The 15,137-nt window shown below is 41.6% G+C and overlaps 1 pseudogene; it reads left to right on the forward strand.

Annotated features, from left to right (window-relative positions):
• Positions 1-5,810: 5,810 nt before the first annotated feature.
• On the forward strand, positions 5,811-6,576 carry LOC103264456 (annotated as a pseudogene).
• The last annotated feature ends 8,561 nt before the right edge of the window (positions 6,577-15,137 follow it).

The raw sequence follows: 15,137 nt of genomic DNA on the forward strand, positions 1-15,137 counted from the left end.
GTCTCCCCAGGTGGTCCTGCTGAGACCGTGTACACCAAAGTGAGGTTTCCTGAAGAGCAGACTCTGTCTGTGCAGTGCTCCTACAAGGGCTACGAAAACTGCATGGAGGGCAAGATTTGGTGCAGAATCAGGAAGAAGAGGTGTGAGCCTGGGTTCACTCGGATCTGGGCAGAAAGCCTCTGTTACTTGCTGCAGGACGATGCTCAGGCCAAGATGAACAACATGACCATGGTGGTCCTCCAGCGCCAGGACTCGGGCCAATACCCCTTGATAAGCTTCCTGCTGGAGGCATTGCCAGGTGAGTGGGCTGTGAGGGCACTGGAGTGGATGGGGGTGTCCTCCTGCCCCACACTCCATTAGCATCATATATACTCAGATAATCATCCATCCACGGCCATGTTGCACTGCAGTGTTTTTAAAGTGCCTTACAGCATTTTTATGACAGCAAAGTGTCCACGGCATGATTGTCACCTTTTCACAGATGCAGAAAATGAGACCTGAGAGTCCTGTGTGGCTCTGACCTTGTCCAGACTCCTGGAGCTAGCAGGTGGCTGATATGAGATTTGAACTCAGGACAGTCTGTGCTAGGTTTTGTTTAGTCATCACTTCATCTATTCATGAGTCCCTCGTATCTTCTGGGCAGTAAATAGTCTCTAAGGAGGCCACGGTGAGCAAAAACAGGCACACTCCTGCCCCACAGGAGATGACAGACAACCACATATCATCCAGACAAATAATTGCAGGTACCAAGAAATGCTCTTAAGAAAACAAAACACTGTGATGACCTTAGACATACCTCAGTGATGCAGAAGCCACTGTCATATCGAGTATCAAAGAATGCCTTTCTGAACAGAAGACATCAAGTACCCTGAATGGAGAGAGTTCTCTAGCCCTGTTGAACTCTAGGTGCTCTGAAGGAAGCACCATGGAGAGACCTGCATGTGCAAAGGCCCTGCGGTGAGAAGGAGTTTGACCTATGTAAGGAAGACCTGTGTGGTGGCTCCATATTTCATATGGGACATTGATCTGTAAGGTAGGAGAGTCATCTGCAGCCCTAAAGCCCCTGAGATGGAGTTTGGGTTTACTGAGAGTATAAGAGGAAGCTATTGGAGAGCTCAGATAGGTTTGCTGTGGCCTCTTTTTAAAAATATAGTGACTGCTTGTTCAGGATGGATTGTGGAAGGTATGTGCATAAGCAGAGAGACTGTTCTGAGCACAGAAGACAGAGTTTCTCCCTAGCTTGGAAGGTGAGACAGTCTGTGAGATGACAGTACTGGTCCCACCAATGTTCACAGGTGTAAAGTTGCTGCAGGTAAACATCAGCCAATAGATGTGCAGCTATAACGGACAGTTCCAGGTCAGCAGCCAAGGAGCCTCAATATTCTGTCCAGGATGACCACTTCTCTGGCATCTTCACTGTCACTATGACTGACCTCAGGGTAGAGGACTCCAAGTTCTATTGGTGTGAACTTTCTGAATCTTCTGCAATCTTTGTTCTCAGAACCATCCATCTGGTGCTACTTCAAGGTGAATTCTTTACCTTCTTATCTGTGGATCTCAGACTTCCTGATTCACAAGATGTTAGAAATAGACTCTGAGGACCGGGAATGGTGACTCACACCTATAATTCTAGTACTTTGGGAAACTGAGGTGAGAGGATTGTCTGAGCCCACGGGTTCAAGACCAGCCTGGACAACTCAGTGAGACCTCATCTCTACAATAAATCAAAAAATTAGCCAGGCATGGCGGCACGTACCTGTAGTTCCAGCTTCTTGGAAGGCTGAGGCGGAAGGATCATCTGAGTCCAGCAGGTCGAGGCTATGGTGGCCATGAGTATGCCACTGCACTCCAGCCTGTGTGACAGAATGAGAGACTCCAACTCAAATAATAAATAGACTCTGAGGAGGCCACCGTGAACAAAAACAGACACTCTCCTACCCCATGGGAGACAGCAGGCAATCACACATTATCCATATGAATAATTGCAGATACCAAGAAATGCTTTTAAGAAAATAAAACGCTGTGATGACCTCGGACATACCTCAGTGATACAGAAGCTACTGTTTTGTGCTCTTAAGAGCATTTATTGGCAGCTGCTACTGTAGTTAGAGCTGGAGAGAACCCTAGAAATCCTGTCCATCCACCCACTCACAGTCGAAAACTGGGACCTGGGGGAAAAAACAGGTCACCCACTGCTAAAGAGCAGAACCTGCCTCAGAACTCAGGACTGCTGACTTTCAGTGGCTTCTTCCTTCCACCTCACATGGATTTTTCTCAGTCTTTCTTACTGCTATGAACAGGATTCTTCCATTGTTTGAAACAACTTTGAAGTTTCCCATGTTTGAGCACAGCTTGCTTAATGCCCTACCCTGGACATCCCTACTTCTGACCCTAACCTCCATCCTCTGCTTAAAAACCTGTGTCCAAGATGAATTACTGAGTTACAGGTTGGGAGTAGAGATGTGTGGACAGACAGGAGACAGCAAGACAGGGAGGCAGACAGGAGGCTTAAGGAATAAGACTGGGAGGTACAGCAACTAAAGGCTCTGGATCCCTGTGTTCACTCCTTAGACTTGCTGCTAACAACTGAGAGTCTTTAAAATGGGATGTCTGGGGTTGCCACTAATCCTGAAGTCCTTGGGTAGTCCTTCTGAAAACTGCAGAGTTGCAAAGCTTTTCTGTGATGGTCAAGGTTTGAATGGCACTTCTCAGATCCCCTCCTGCAAGCCCATTCATCTATTGGGTCAACTGGGTTCCTGGAGGACACAGACCAGTTTCTTTGTCTTCGCTGCCTAAACTTTGACTCACCGCCCATTACCCGTAGAGCACAGGGCTAGGCTAGGCTCTGGAAGGAGGCCCAAAAACCTTAAGATGCCATCCTGAGCAGATATCTATAGTTTAGTCAGAAAGACAGAATGTGAGTAAAGGGCTATGGTGCATGGTGGTAGGTGACTTAAGAGAAGCAAGTTGGATGGAGGCTCAGTAAAGCAAGTGGTCAGGTCATAGGAGAAGGCCAGGGGTGTGTCCCCACATACCAGAAGGACTCCACAGAGGAGGTCACACCATCTGGGTCATATTGGAAGAGCAACTAATGTGGTATCTGACACATAGTAGGCCCTCAGTGGATGTTAACTGGATGAATAACGGAAAGCAGAAAAGAGAGAGAAGGTTCAAATTCCTTGCACCAGGGTAATTCTAAGCCTAAGGAAAACAAGGTACATATGCAACTCATTAATAAAAGATAACTTGTAAAGCAATATGCCGCAGGCATAGGTGAATGCAAGGTAGAGCGAATGATACAAGGTAGAGTAATTAAGAAATTATTCTTGGAGATGTTGGGGGTATGTGGATTGGTGAAGGACAGCAGACTCGCAGTTCCAGTAAAAAGGATAGCCTGAACATTCCTGTTTTCTTTCCTCTTCCCTCCCCCCCTCACTCCTTCTCTTCCTTCTTTTCTTCTTCCTGACTCTGACTTAGGCAGACCACAAACTATGTCTCTGGTTTTAACAAAAGAAAAACTTGTTTCTTGGCCATGTTCATTTCCTCCCTCAGTTCTGTTTACCCTCCCACCTACTCATCCATCCACACATTCGTTGATTTATCTACCTATTCTTTCTATCACCTGCCCCTCCATTCACACATTCATCAGTTTCATCCATCCATTTATCCACCTATTCTTCCTACCACCTATTTATTTATCCACTCATCTATCTCTTTTTGTTTGAAAGCAGAATTTATTGAGAGGACATAAAAGCTCCCACTTTATCCACCTATTTACCCACCCATTTACCCACCTATCCATTCACCTATTTACCCACCCATCTACCCACCTATCCGTTCATCCACCCATCTACCCACACATTCACTCCAAGCATCATCCATCCATTCATCCACCCATTTCCAAACCATTCATCCTTCAAGTTACTCACTCATCCATCCTTCTATACAATGTGCCTCCCTGCAGGTCCTTCAGGTTCCCCTGCCACCAATAAGAATCCTACTCAGATTTCCACAGTTCCTTCTACCACCGCCAAGGCCCTTAGCCTGCTGCATACCAGCCCCAGTACCGTGACCCAGCCTCAATCCAACTCAACTTCTGTTGTCTTCACTCCTGGTCCTAACTTTGAGTAAGTCAGGAATCCCCTCTGGACACTGAGTCCTTTGTCCTCCAGTTCATGCACTGAGAGGATGTGGAGAATGGCCAACAGTGGAAGATGGAGCAGGAGCAGACTTGAGTCACCTCAGTCTGGGTAGAAAAGTCCAGGGAAAGAAGGAGGTGATGATGGAGGGCTGGGGAGGTTCTCAGTGCGGCTGTCATTCTCCCCAGTTCAGCCTCCTGGTTTCCTTGCACGCCACAGTAGTAAGGAGAGGGAAATGGCATCATTCCCAAATTCCAAGGGACACATGCAACCCCAGGGCCCTGATGGGTACTGGGAAAGGCACTCTGACTGAGAAACCCCAGATTGTAGTATCAGCCAGACTCACTGACTATGTGACTTTGAATAAGTCAGGAATCCCCTTTGGCATTAGTTTCCTTTCAATTTGTTAGAAAATCAGTTTTGGAGGAGATTATCTACCCAATAGTTCTCAGCAGGAACTACAAGATAGGACCATCTGTAGCATTGTTTTTTCTTTCTTTCTTTCTTTCTTTTTTTAATGCTGATGCATGTGCATAACCACAGACCAATAGAATCAGGATTCTTGGACGCAAGGCCTATGCCAGTAATTTTTATGAGCTTTTCAGAAAGAAACCCAGTGAGAAAAGGACAAAAGGGCTAGGCAAGAGAAAGAATAAAACTCTTTCTTTAGAAACAACAAATAAAAAATATGAGTTTTCCCTTTAAGAGGAAAATCCACTTTAGTTAAATGAAAACTATTGACCAAGCTACTTAAGTATTTGTTGCACATTGTGCTGCAAAATGTTTAATCTATACTAATAAGAAGTTAAATTTATAGCAAGAAACTGAACCCTTTGTTAACTGCTCAGTTCTGTTGAAGAAAAAGACTATAAAAGAGCATGGTTCCACGTGATTTCCTGGGATGGTAGAAATTTTCTCCCTCTCCATGTTCTACACAGTAGCCACTAGCCATGTGTGGCTGTTGAGCACATGACATGTGGCAAGTGGGATTGAAGGATGGAATTTTTATTTTTATTTAATTTTAATTAATTTAAATGCAAATAGCCACCATGGTTAGTGGCTACACAATGGAAAACATAGCTCTACATGACTGAAATTATTTTAACAATGCCCCATCTCCTTCATAAGAGATATATTTCTTTGTTGTGTTATGTTTCTAAACATCAAAACTGTAAAGCAAATAAAAAATAATGTATGAGAATATATTTGTATACTATCTAAGTGACAATGTTCAAAATATTGTGGCACTTCAGATTAGGAGAGGCATCTTAATAAACAATATGCATCATAAAAGGAAAATGCATAGATTTAATTACATTGTCAAATGTTGACTCCTCAAATGTCAGCAACACAGCCTGTTGATAAGACGAAGCTGAGTTTATTGCTTATGGCCATAAGGGAGACCACAACCTCAAAAGAGCTTCGGAAGTGTCTTAGATAGGGAAGGCAAGATCAGAAATTGTTGAGACGTTTCATTGAAAGCAGGTCTTTCAAAGCAAGGGCTGGGTTAGGCTTGAGTAAGGATTATGATACAATAGCCCATGGTTGGCAGAAACAGCAAGATGAGGATTTTGAAGCAGAGGATCAAAGAATCTTAGGTTGCCAACTATCTCTTAATGCTTTCCATTGAAAAGTTGGTGAGGGCGGGGAGCTGCCCCTCCTGCCACCAATATGGAGACTTTGTATCAAGTCCCGTTCTTAGTGTTTGAACGTCCCAACCCGAAGCTGAAGAAGCTGCCCTGGGTGCACATGCCATCGGTCATGACGGTATAGGCCTTGGTGGTGGTGTCTCACTTCCTCATCACCGGAGGAATAATTTATGATGTTATTGTTGAACCTCCAAGTGTTGGTTCTTTGACTGATGAACATGGGCATCAGAGACCAGTAGCTTTCTTGGCCTACAGAGTAAATGGACAATATATTATGGAAGGACTTGTATCCAGCTTCCTGTTTACAATGGGAGGTTTGGGTTTCATAATCCTGGACCGATCCAATGCACCAAATATTCCAAAACTCAATAGATTTCTTCTTCCATTCATTGGATTCATCTGTGCCCTATTGAGTTTTTTCATGGCTAGAGTATTCATGAGGATGAAACTGCTGGGCTATCTGATGGGTTAGAGTGCCTTTTGAGAAGAAATCTATGGATACTGGATTTGTTCCTGATAATGTAGTTTTAAAGGCTGTACCAATCATCTAATATGAAATGTGGAAGAGAATGAAGAGTAGCAGAAAATGAAATATCTAGCAAAAACATAGGAAACATTTGAAAGCTTGGACTAGAATTTCTTCTTGTTATCAAAGAGACAAGTTTGTCACAGTATTTTTTCCTGCTGACCTGTACTGTAGCAACAATGTTAAGTGGCATTTTCTTCTTAGTTTTTCATATCTTAAAGAAAATATACTCCATATCTAAAATATTGAAAAAAGTGATTATTTTTTACAACCCCTTTAACATTTTTTGGAGGTGACAGTTCTGGTTTCAGAAATTAATATAATCAGGAAGCAAGATTCCATAAACTGAGAACTCTGGATAGCTGATCAGCTTTACCAAGGTGCTTTGCCTTTAAACAGCGTATGTGATAGCACATTATTTCAGATATGTATATAAGGCTGTTTCCTGAATAATAAGATGTATGAAAAGAACGGAAATAAATAATTTTTCTATTTAAAAAAAAAGAAAAGCTGATGAGTTTTTCAGGAAGTTTGTATAATGAACAATCAAACCATTTTCCTGGACAAGCAAAGTCCCAGAAAAGTAAAATAATACAAGCACAATGCAATCGCAGAGCCATGTTAATGTAGACAGTAAGTTATGATTTCAGTTCTCAATGTCAAAGCTGAATGTGGATTTTGACAGTTTTAACTCCCAACATAAAATTTTATTTTCCCAGCAAAGGCTATTATGGACAAAAACAACATAGAAGAACAGCTCCACAATGTCACCATGCCAACCTTCCATGTGCCACATAGGCCGCGCTGGCAGAAACTTGAACTATAACTAAACTGAGGTCTGGCAGAATGCCCTGTGACTCTCCTGGAACATGAGAGGATGGAAGCTTGTGAGAACATCTCCGAGTTACCTCCCTTCTTCCCTGGAAGACAATTTCTCATTCCCTTCTGGGTTCTGATGCAGTCAGAGACTCTGTCTCACATCTCAGAATAGAGCTGCAGGCTATAAAACCACTCAGCCACAGTCTAGAGTTCATGCCTCAACACTGAGCTGTCCCATAACTCTTGCAATTGTCTGGCCCCTTTATGTTCTAGGATGTGGAACAAGGACCATGAGGAGGTGACATATTTGGCTTACCTTCTTCTTTTGTTTATGTAAGTAATAAACCGTTTGAGTATAAAAACAGCTCTTTGCATCTTTACCAGCCAAATTCCAAGGCTGGGACTTGGCTTTGACCCAGTGTTGTCTTATGTGAGCTTGACAAGTGAGAGACTGAGACAAGATATTTGCAATACCTAACACTTTCCATGGATTAACATCTAAACTAGTTTTTTCCCCAAGATGACTGTCTAGACCATGCCTCATTCACACAGAAGAATTAAAATAGTGTGTAGACAATCACACTTTGAATATATTATACAAGATATAAGTGATGAAACCTCCAAAATCAAGAAAGGAGAAGGAAAACAGGCAATTTGTGCGGCCAGACCTATCCAGGAGCCAGGAGTAAATCTCCAAAACTGGAAAGGGTGAGTGAGTGTCTTTTTTGTGGTCTACTTTCCTACTAGGAGAATCATATAATCCAGGCCATGGGAGTGCACCTTGACGCTCCCAATCCTTAAATCGAAAACGGAGAGACCTTGAGAAGGAACTGTTTTAGGGAGGTAACACACCCTGTTTTCCACACCTTACGGGCAGCTACAGTGAGATGCCATTCTTGATCCTAGCTCTTAACAAACTGTGTGAAGTCCTGGGAACTAGCAGTGCCAGTCCTAGGCTTAGGAAAACTTGGGTGGAACTGGGGCTTGAGTAGGGGAGGGCTCCCACAACCAGGAGTGAAAAGTGAGTGTAGAAAGGGCCCAGTTGTGGCATTGGAACCAGGCACAGGACTGGGCAGGATGAGATTTGCTGCAGTGGCTTTGTCTTGAACTGGATAGGGGTTTCAGTAGCCTGCGTCTAAGTTATATGCAGGAGCAACTGCCTTGTCTGAGCAGCCAGGTCAGCTGCAACAGGTTAGATGAGGGTGGGAGCGTCACCAGGACTGTGTCATAAGAGGGATGCAAGTCCTCCCCCATCAGCTAAACCAGTGACCACTGGGACCACTCCCATTCCCCCATAGCATTCCCTCAGCACAGAAGCAGTCCCCTTCACTCAAGTATTGAGCCAGGGGACTGAGGATTGCCCTCTTGTCCCTCCCCCACACACACACACCTCAAGGCTGGTGCATGCACTTGGCATTGGTGGGCCTGAGTGAAAGCTTTCCCTGTCCAGCTGTGCCTGGTTTGGTCCCTCCACCCCAAATAGAGTGCTGCATAGATATACAGGCTCTCAGCAGTTTCACTCCCAATCTACCACCTGGGACACCAGAGCATTTCTCCCATAGTACAGAAACCTGGCATAAACACCCTATTCCTACCACCTCAGCAAATTCCTGTCTGCAAGCGCCAACTACTGGCCTGGAGGACATCCTGTCACAATCAGTGCCAACACAACAGTTCAGTGTTTTGGACCCAGAAGAGCATCTCACCATCATAGCTACACCATTGCCTACGTCACCCAAGCTACCCAGGACTTTGAGAGCCCATTCACCCATCCAATACACCACTACCACAACTGGCAATCAAGAAAGCTACCCAAAAGCCCAAGAGCTGACCTGCCTGCAACCGCCAACACAAGTGCTGGTATACACTGTCCCAAGTCACAAGGATAGACACGCTTAGCCCACTACTAGCACTGAAACTGAAGAAGGGCCCATCTAGTATTTCTGATCCCAGCACAAATTCATCATAGCCTCCACTAGTAACTGTACCCTAATACACCAAGGAAACCACAGATACCACCAATGCTATTTATAGACAAAGAAATCTTATGGAGTCTTCACCACTACATTCACCCTGAAGCAAAGCCAAAGGGTCTAACACAACTTTTCTCTTCAAGAAAAAAATCTCCCCCCAACAAAAGTAAATTCAAATATAAGAAGAAGTGACAATTACCCAGATGCACAAAAATCAATATAAAGTCCCAGGAAATATGAAAAAGCAAGGTAATATGATACCCTCAAAGGAACACAATAATTCTCCAGCAATAGATTTTAATGAAAAGGAAATCCTTTGAAATCCTAGATTAAACGTTTTTAATGATTTTAAGGAATCTCAATGAGATTCAAGAGAAATCTGAAAACCAATGCAAATAATTCAGAAAATCAATTTAAGATACACATAAGAAACTTACCAAGGAGACAGATATCTTTAAAATTAAAAAAAAAAAAAAAGGCCAGGCACTGTGGCTCACAGCTATAATCCTAGCACTTTGGAAGGCCAAAGTGGAAAAACTGCTTAAGCCCAGGAGTTTGAGACCAGCCTGGGCAACATAGCACGATCTCATCTCTACAAAAAAATCAAAAAAATTCGCTGGACATGGTGGTGCATGCTTTCTCAGTGGCTACTTGGGAGGCTTGATGCTACAGGATAGCTTTAGTCCAGGAGTTTAAGACTGCAGTGAGCCATGATCATGCCACTACACTGCAGCCTGGGTGACAGAGAAAAACAAAAAATTCTGAAATTGAAAAATGTACTGAGGATGTATTTGAAAACTTCAACAGTACAGTAGACCAAGCAGAAGAAAGAATTTTAGAACTTGATGATAGATCTTTTGAAATAACCCAGCAGGCAGTGGTAAACAAATAAAAAAGAATGAATAAAGCCTTTGAGATATTTGGAACTACATAAAGCAATCAAACATATAAACTATTAGTATTTGCAATGGTGAAGAGAGATGAAAAAGCTTAGAAAACCTATTTAACAAAATAATGGACGAAAATTTTCCAATTCTAGTAAAAGATTTAGAAATTCTGATACAGGAAAATCAGGGATCCCCGGAAAAAATGCAATGCAAAAAGGAGTTTGCCACTGTATATTATAATCAGACTGTCTATAGTTAAAATAAAGTAACAAATTCTAAAATCAACAAGAGAAAAGTGAGTATAGTCACCTGTAAATTAAATACCATCAGACTAACAGCAGATTTCTCAACAGAAACACTAAAGGCCAGGAGAGACTAGAATGGCATATTCAAAATATTGAAAGAAAAAAAAACTGCTAGCCAATGTTCTAACTGCAGCAAGATTAGGGTTCATAAATGAAGGAGAAATTGGGTGTTTTATGGAGGAAAAAAAGACTGAGGGAATTCATCACCACTAGACCAGCCCTACAAGAAATGCTCAAAGTTCTACATTTGGAAGTAAAAGGGTGATATTCACTATCATGAAAACACATGCAAGTATAAAACTCACCAGTGAAGCAATCACACAAAAGAAGAGAAAAGAATCAAATGGCACCACTACAGAATTCCATCAAACCACCAAAAAAGCGAGAGAAAATGAAACAAATAACTTGTAAAACAGCTAAAAAACAAAAATATGGTCAAAGCAAAACCTCACATATCAATATTAACCTTGAATATAAGTGGATTAAATACTCTACTTACAAAAGATAACTTGACTGAATGAATTTTTAAAATGATCCAACTATATGCTGCTTACAAGATTCTCACTTTTCCAGACTGAAAGTAAAGGGGTGAAATAAAGATATTCCCATGCAAATGGAAATCAAAAGCATGCAGGAGTACCTATACTTATATCAGATAAACCAGAGTTAGTAAAAAATAGTAAAAATAGACAGAGAAGGTTATTACATAATGATAAAAGGATAAATTCAGCAAGAGGATATAACAATTCTAAATGCATGTATCCAACAATGCAACACATAGGTTCATAAAACAAATATTACTAAACCTAAAGAGAGAGATAGCAATATAATAATAGTGGGGGACTTCAACATCCCATCCATAGCATTAGATCATATAAACAGGAAATCAGCAAAGAAATATTGGACTTAAATTGAACTTTAGACCAAATGGACCTAACAGATATTTACTCAACATTCTATCCTACAACTGCAGAGTATACATCCTTTTCATCAGTACATGGAACATTCTTCAATATAGACCAGATGTCAGGCTACAAAACAAATCTCAACAAAAGTTTGAAAATCTAAATCATATAAAATATCTTCTCAGATCATAGTGAAATAAAGCTAGGAATCAACACCAAGAGGAACTTCAGAAACTATACAAGTACACAAAATTAGCCAACATTCTCCTCAACAATCATGGTTTCAATGAAGAAATTGAGTGAGAAGTTTAAAACATTTTAAAACAAATGAAAATGGATGCACAACATGCCAAAACCCAAGGGATATAGCAAAATCTGTGCTAAGAAGGAAGTTTATAGCATTAGATGCCTACATCAAAAAAAAAGGCAGAAAGATTACAAATTAGCAAACAAACAATACACCTCAAAAAGCTAGAAAAGTAAAAACAAAGCAGACCCAAAATTAGCAGAGGAAAAGAACATAACAAAGATCAGGATAGAACTGAATGAAATAGAGACCAAAACAAACAAACAAAATACAATCAGTCAATAAAACGAAAAGATGATTTTGAAAAAGTAAGCAAAACTGGTCAGGCTCGGTGGCCCAGCCTATAGTCCCATCACTTTGAGAGGCCGAAGTGAGTGGATTGCCTGAGCCCGTGGGTTCGTGACCAGCCCAGGCAACTTGGCGAGACCTCATTTCTACAATAAATCAAAAATTAGCCAGGTTTGGCTGTGGGCGCCTATGTAGTTCCAGCTACTTGGAAGGCTGAGGTGGAAGAATCACCAGAGCCCAGTAGACTGAGGCTGCGGTGGCCGGGAATGTGCCACTGCATTCCAGTCTGGGCAACAGAGTGAGACTCCAACTCAAAATAAATAAATAAATAAATACAAATTAAAAAGTTATAAAGGAAAAAGTAAGCAAAACTGATATACCACTAGCTAGACTAACCAATAAAAGAAGAGAGAAGATCCAGATAAACAAAATCAGAAATGAAAAAGGAGACATTACAGAGCAGTAAAAAAAAAAAAAAAAATCTAAGATTTGGAGTTACATTTAACAACAAAGGATAGTGTCAGAAGAACAATGTTGTCTGAAAACATACAGAGTTACAATTTTCAAAAATAAGGTTAAATAATGATGCTTATGTACATAAATATAAATATATGTTAAAATTTTAATTAACTCATACTTAATAATCAATTCATTTTGAGAGATGTTAGATTCTTTTTTTATAACACTTTATTTTATTATAAAGATGTGGGTTACAAGTCAGGATTAGGTACATGAGTGGTTTACAAGCAGTTGAAGTTTTGGCCTCCATCTGGACCACACTTCACCTGGTTTAGGATCTGGTACCCTTAGTGAGGTTACGTGCCCCCCCTACCTCCCTTCTCTGACAGTGTCCTGCTACTGCTGATCCCTTTCTTCTAGTATTGCCCATAAATGTTCAGGACCCACTTATAAGTGAAAACATATGGTATTCAGTTCTTTGTTTCTGTGTTAGATCACTAAATATGATGGACTCTAAATTCATCCAAGTTGCTGCAAAGTCCATAATTTTCTCCTTTATGGCTGTGTAATACTTCACTTTTTCTTTATCCAGTCCACTTTCAATAGGCAGCAGGGAGATCCTTTTTTTTTTTTTTTTTTTTTGAGTTGGAGTCTCACTCTGTCGCCCAGACTGGAGTGCAGTGGCCGCTCCCGGCCACCGCAACCGCAGCCTCGACCTGCTGGGCTCCGGTGATCCTTCCGCCTCAGCCTTCCAAGTAGCCGGAATTACAGGCATGCACTACCATGCCCGGCTGATTTTTTGATTTATTGTAGAGATGAGGGCTTGCTGCCCAGGCGGGTCTCGAACCCGCGGGCTCAGGCAATCCACTCACCTCAGCCCCCCAAAGGCGCGGGATTACAGGCTGAGCCACCGAGCCGGGCTGGGAGATCCTTTAAAAAAAAAAGGAAGTCAAGAAGTACAAATTTATGTAGAGTAAAGGAATGCTGAAATAAATTGCATGTGGAAGCACACCAGTTTGGAGTTTGCTTTTCCGCCACAGCAGGAGAAGAAAGTACAGAATTTGTTTGTTTATCAATAGCCTGCAGTTGTGAGAGTTGTAAGATTGTTCTCATAGACTTAGAATCAGATAACACAAAACAAGAATGCAATAGGTAATACAAAGTTTTCTATTAAATTTCAGATTTTTATACAACGACTGAAATGTGTACAAATATAAAACACACCCAATCATCTATATTTTCAAGGATCTACATACATGTAAGCATACATGTGGAAAGTGGATTGAAAAATACATATTAAATATAATGATTAAGAAGATGCCTATGAAGGAAGGCATGAGGGAGTGGAGCTAGGGAAGAAGGTGGAAAAAAAATGAAAAGCACGGTAAACCAAGCAGCCAACAGACAAGAAAAAATGCTCAGCTTCACTAATCATCAGTGAAATGCAAATCAAAATCACATTGAGATATCACCTAACTCTGGCAAGGATGGCCATCATTAATAAATCAAAAAACAATGCTGATACGGGTACAGAGAAAAGGGAACATTTCTACACTGTTGGTGGGAATACAAGCTAGTTCAAACTTCTATGGAAAGCAGTGTGGCAATTCCTAAAATAACTAAAAATTGACCTTCCATATGATCCAGCAATCCCTCTCCTGGGACTATACCAGGAGAAACATAAAGTGTTCTACAAGACAAATATCTGCGCACACATGTTCATAACCGCACTATTCACAACAGCAAAAGCATGGAACCAACCCTACTGCCCATCGAAAGTGGACTGGATAAAGAAAATGTGGTACATAAAAGAAGAACAAAATCATGTACTTTGCAGCAAATTGGATAGAGGGGAGATCATCATACGTAGTGATCTATCACAGAAACAAAGAACTGAATGCCATGTGTTCTCATTCAAAAGTGGGAGACCTGGACACATTAGCACAGGGGAGAGATTGGCAGTTGTTAGACATACCGGCGGTGGGGGCGGTAGCACATAACAACACAAAGGATACCTGGTCATAAACCAGGGGAAACGAGGACAAGTTGGAGGCCCAGACTTCACCTGCATGCAGTCTACTTGTGTAGATAATCCTGACTTGTGCCCCACATCTCTGAATAAAATAAAATAGGCCGAGTTCAACTCAGCCCATAATCCCAGCACTTTGGGAGGCCGAGGAGAGTGAATTGCCTGAGCCCACGAGTTCAAGACCAGCCTGGGCAACTTGGCGAAACCTCGTCTCTACAATAAAAAATAAATAAATACAAATAAATAAATAAATAGCTGGGCATGGTAGCACACACCTGTAGTTCCAGCTACTTGGAAGGCTGAGGTGGAAGGATCGTCGGAGCCCAGCAGGTGGATGCCGGGGTGGCCATGAGCATGTCACTGCACTCCAGCCTGGGTGATGGAGTGAGACTCCAACTCAAAAAATAAAATAAAAATTTAAAAGCCACAGTAAATCAAATGAGTGGTAAAGTATTTCATTTGATAACTGTGATCACTAAAGAAGAGTTATATCAACTCAGTTTGGACACTTGAAAATCTTTTCTAAAAAAAAAAGAAAACAAAACAAAAAGACAGTATATTTGCACTTTTGGGTTACAATGAACCTTCCCATCTATCCTGGAGGTAGGCATTCCTTTACACTGTATGAGAGGATTGAGTTCCAGCCTGGGAGAAAAACTGATGTATTTTAAAGTGCCCGGTATGCAGGAAGTAGGATGGAATTCCACACCTGGCCCCTCTGACACCAAATGTCACACTCTTTTCCCCACAAATTAAAGTAGGGGAAATGATTGGACAGGGGGAGTCCAGACAGGAGACAGGTAAAGATATTTGACTCTAACTGAAATGAACTCAGTAAAGTGGGCAGACAT

This window comes from Carlito syrichta, unplaced genomic scaffold (assembly GCF_000164805.1).
Source record: "Carlito syrichta isolate Samal-C Ts95f unplaced genomic scaffold, Tarsius_syrichta-2.0.1 Scaffold305657, whole genome shotgun sequence".
NCBI classification, from domain to species: Eukaryota; Metazoa; Chordata; class Mammalia; order Primates; family Tarsiidae; genus Carlito; species Carlito syrichta.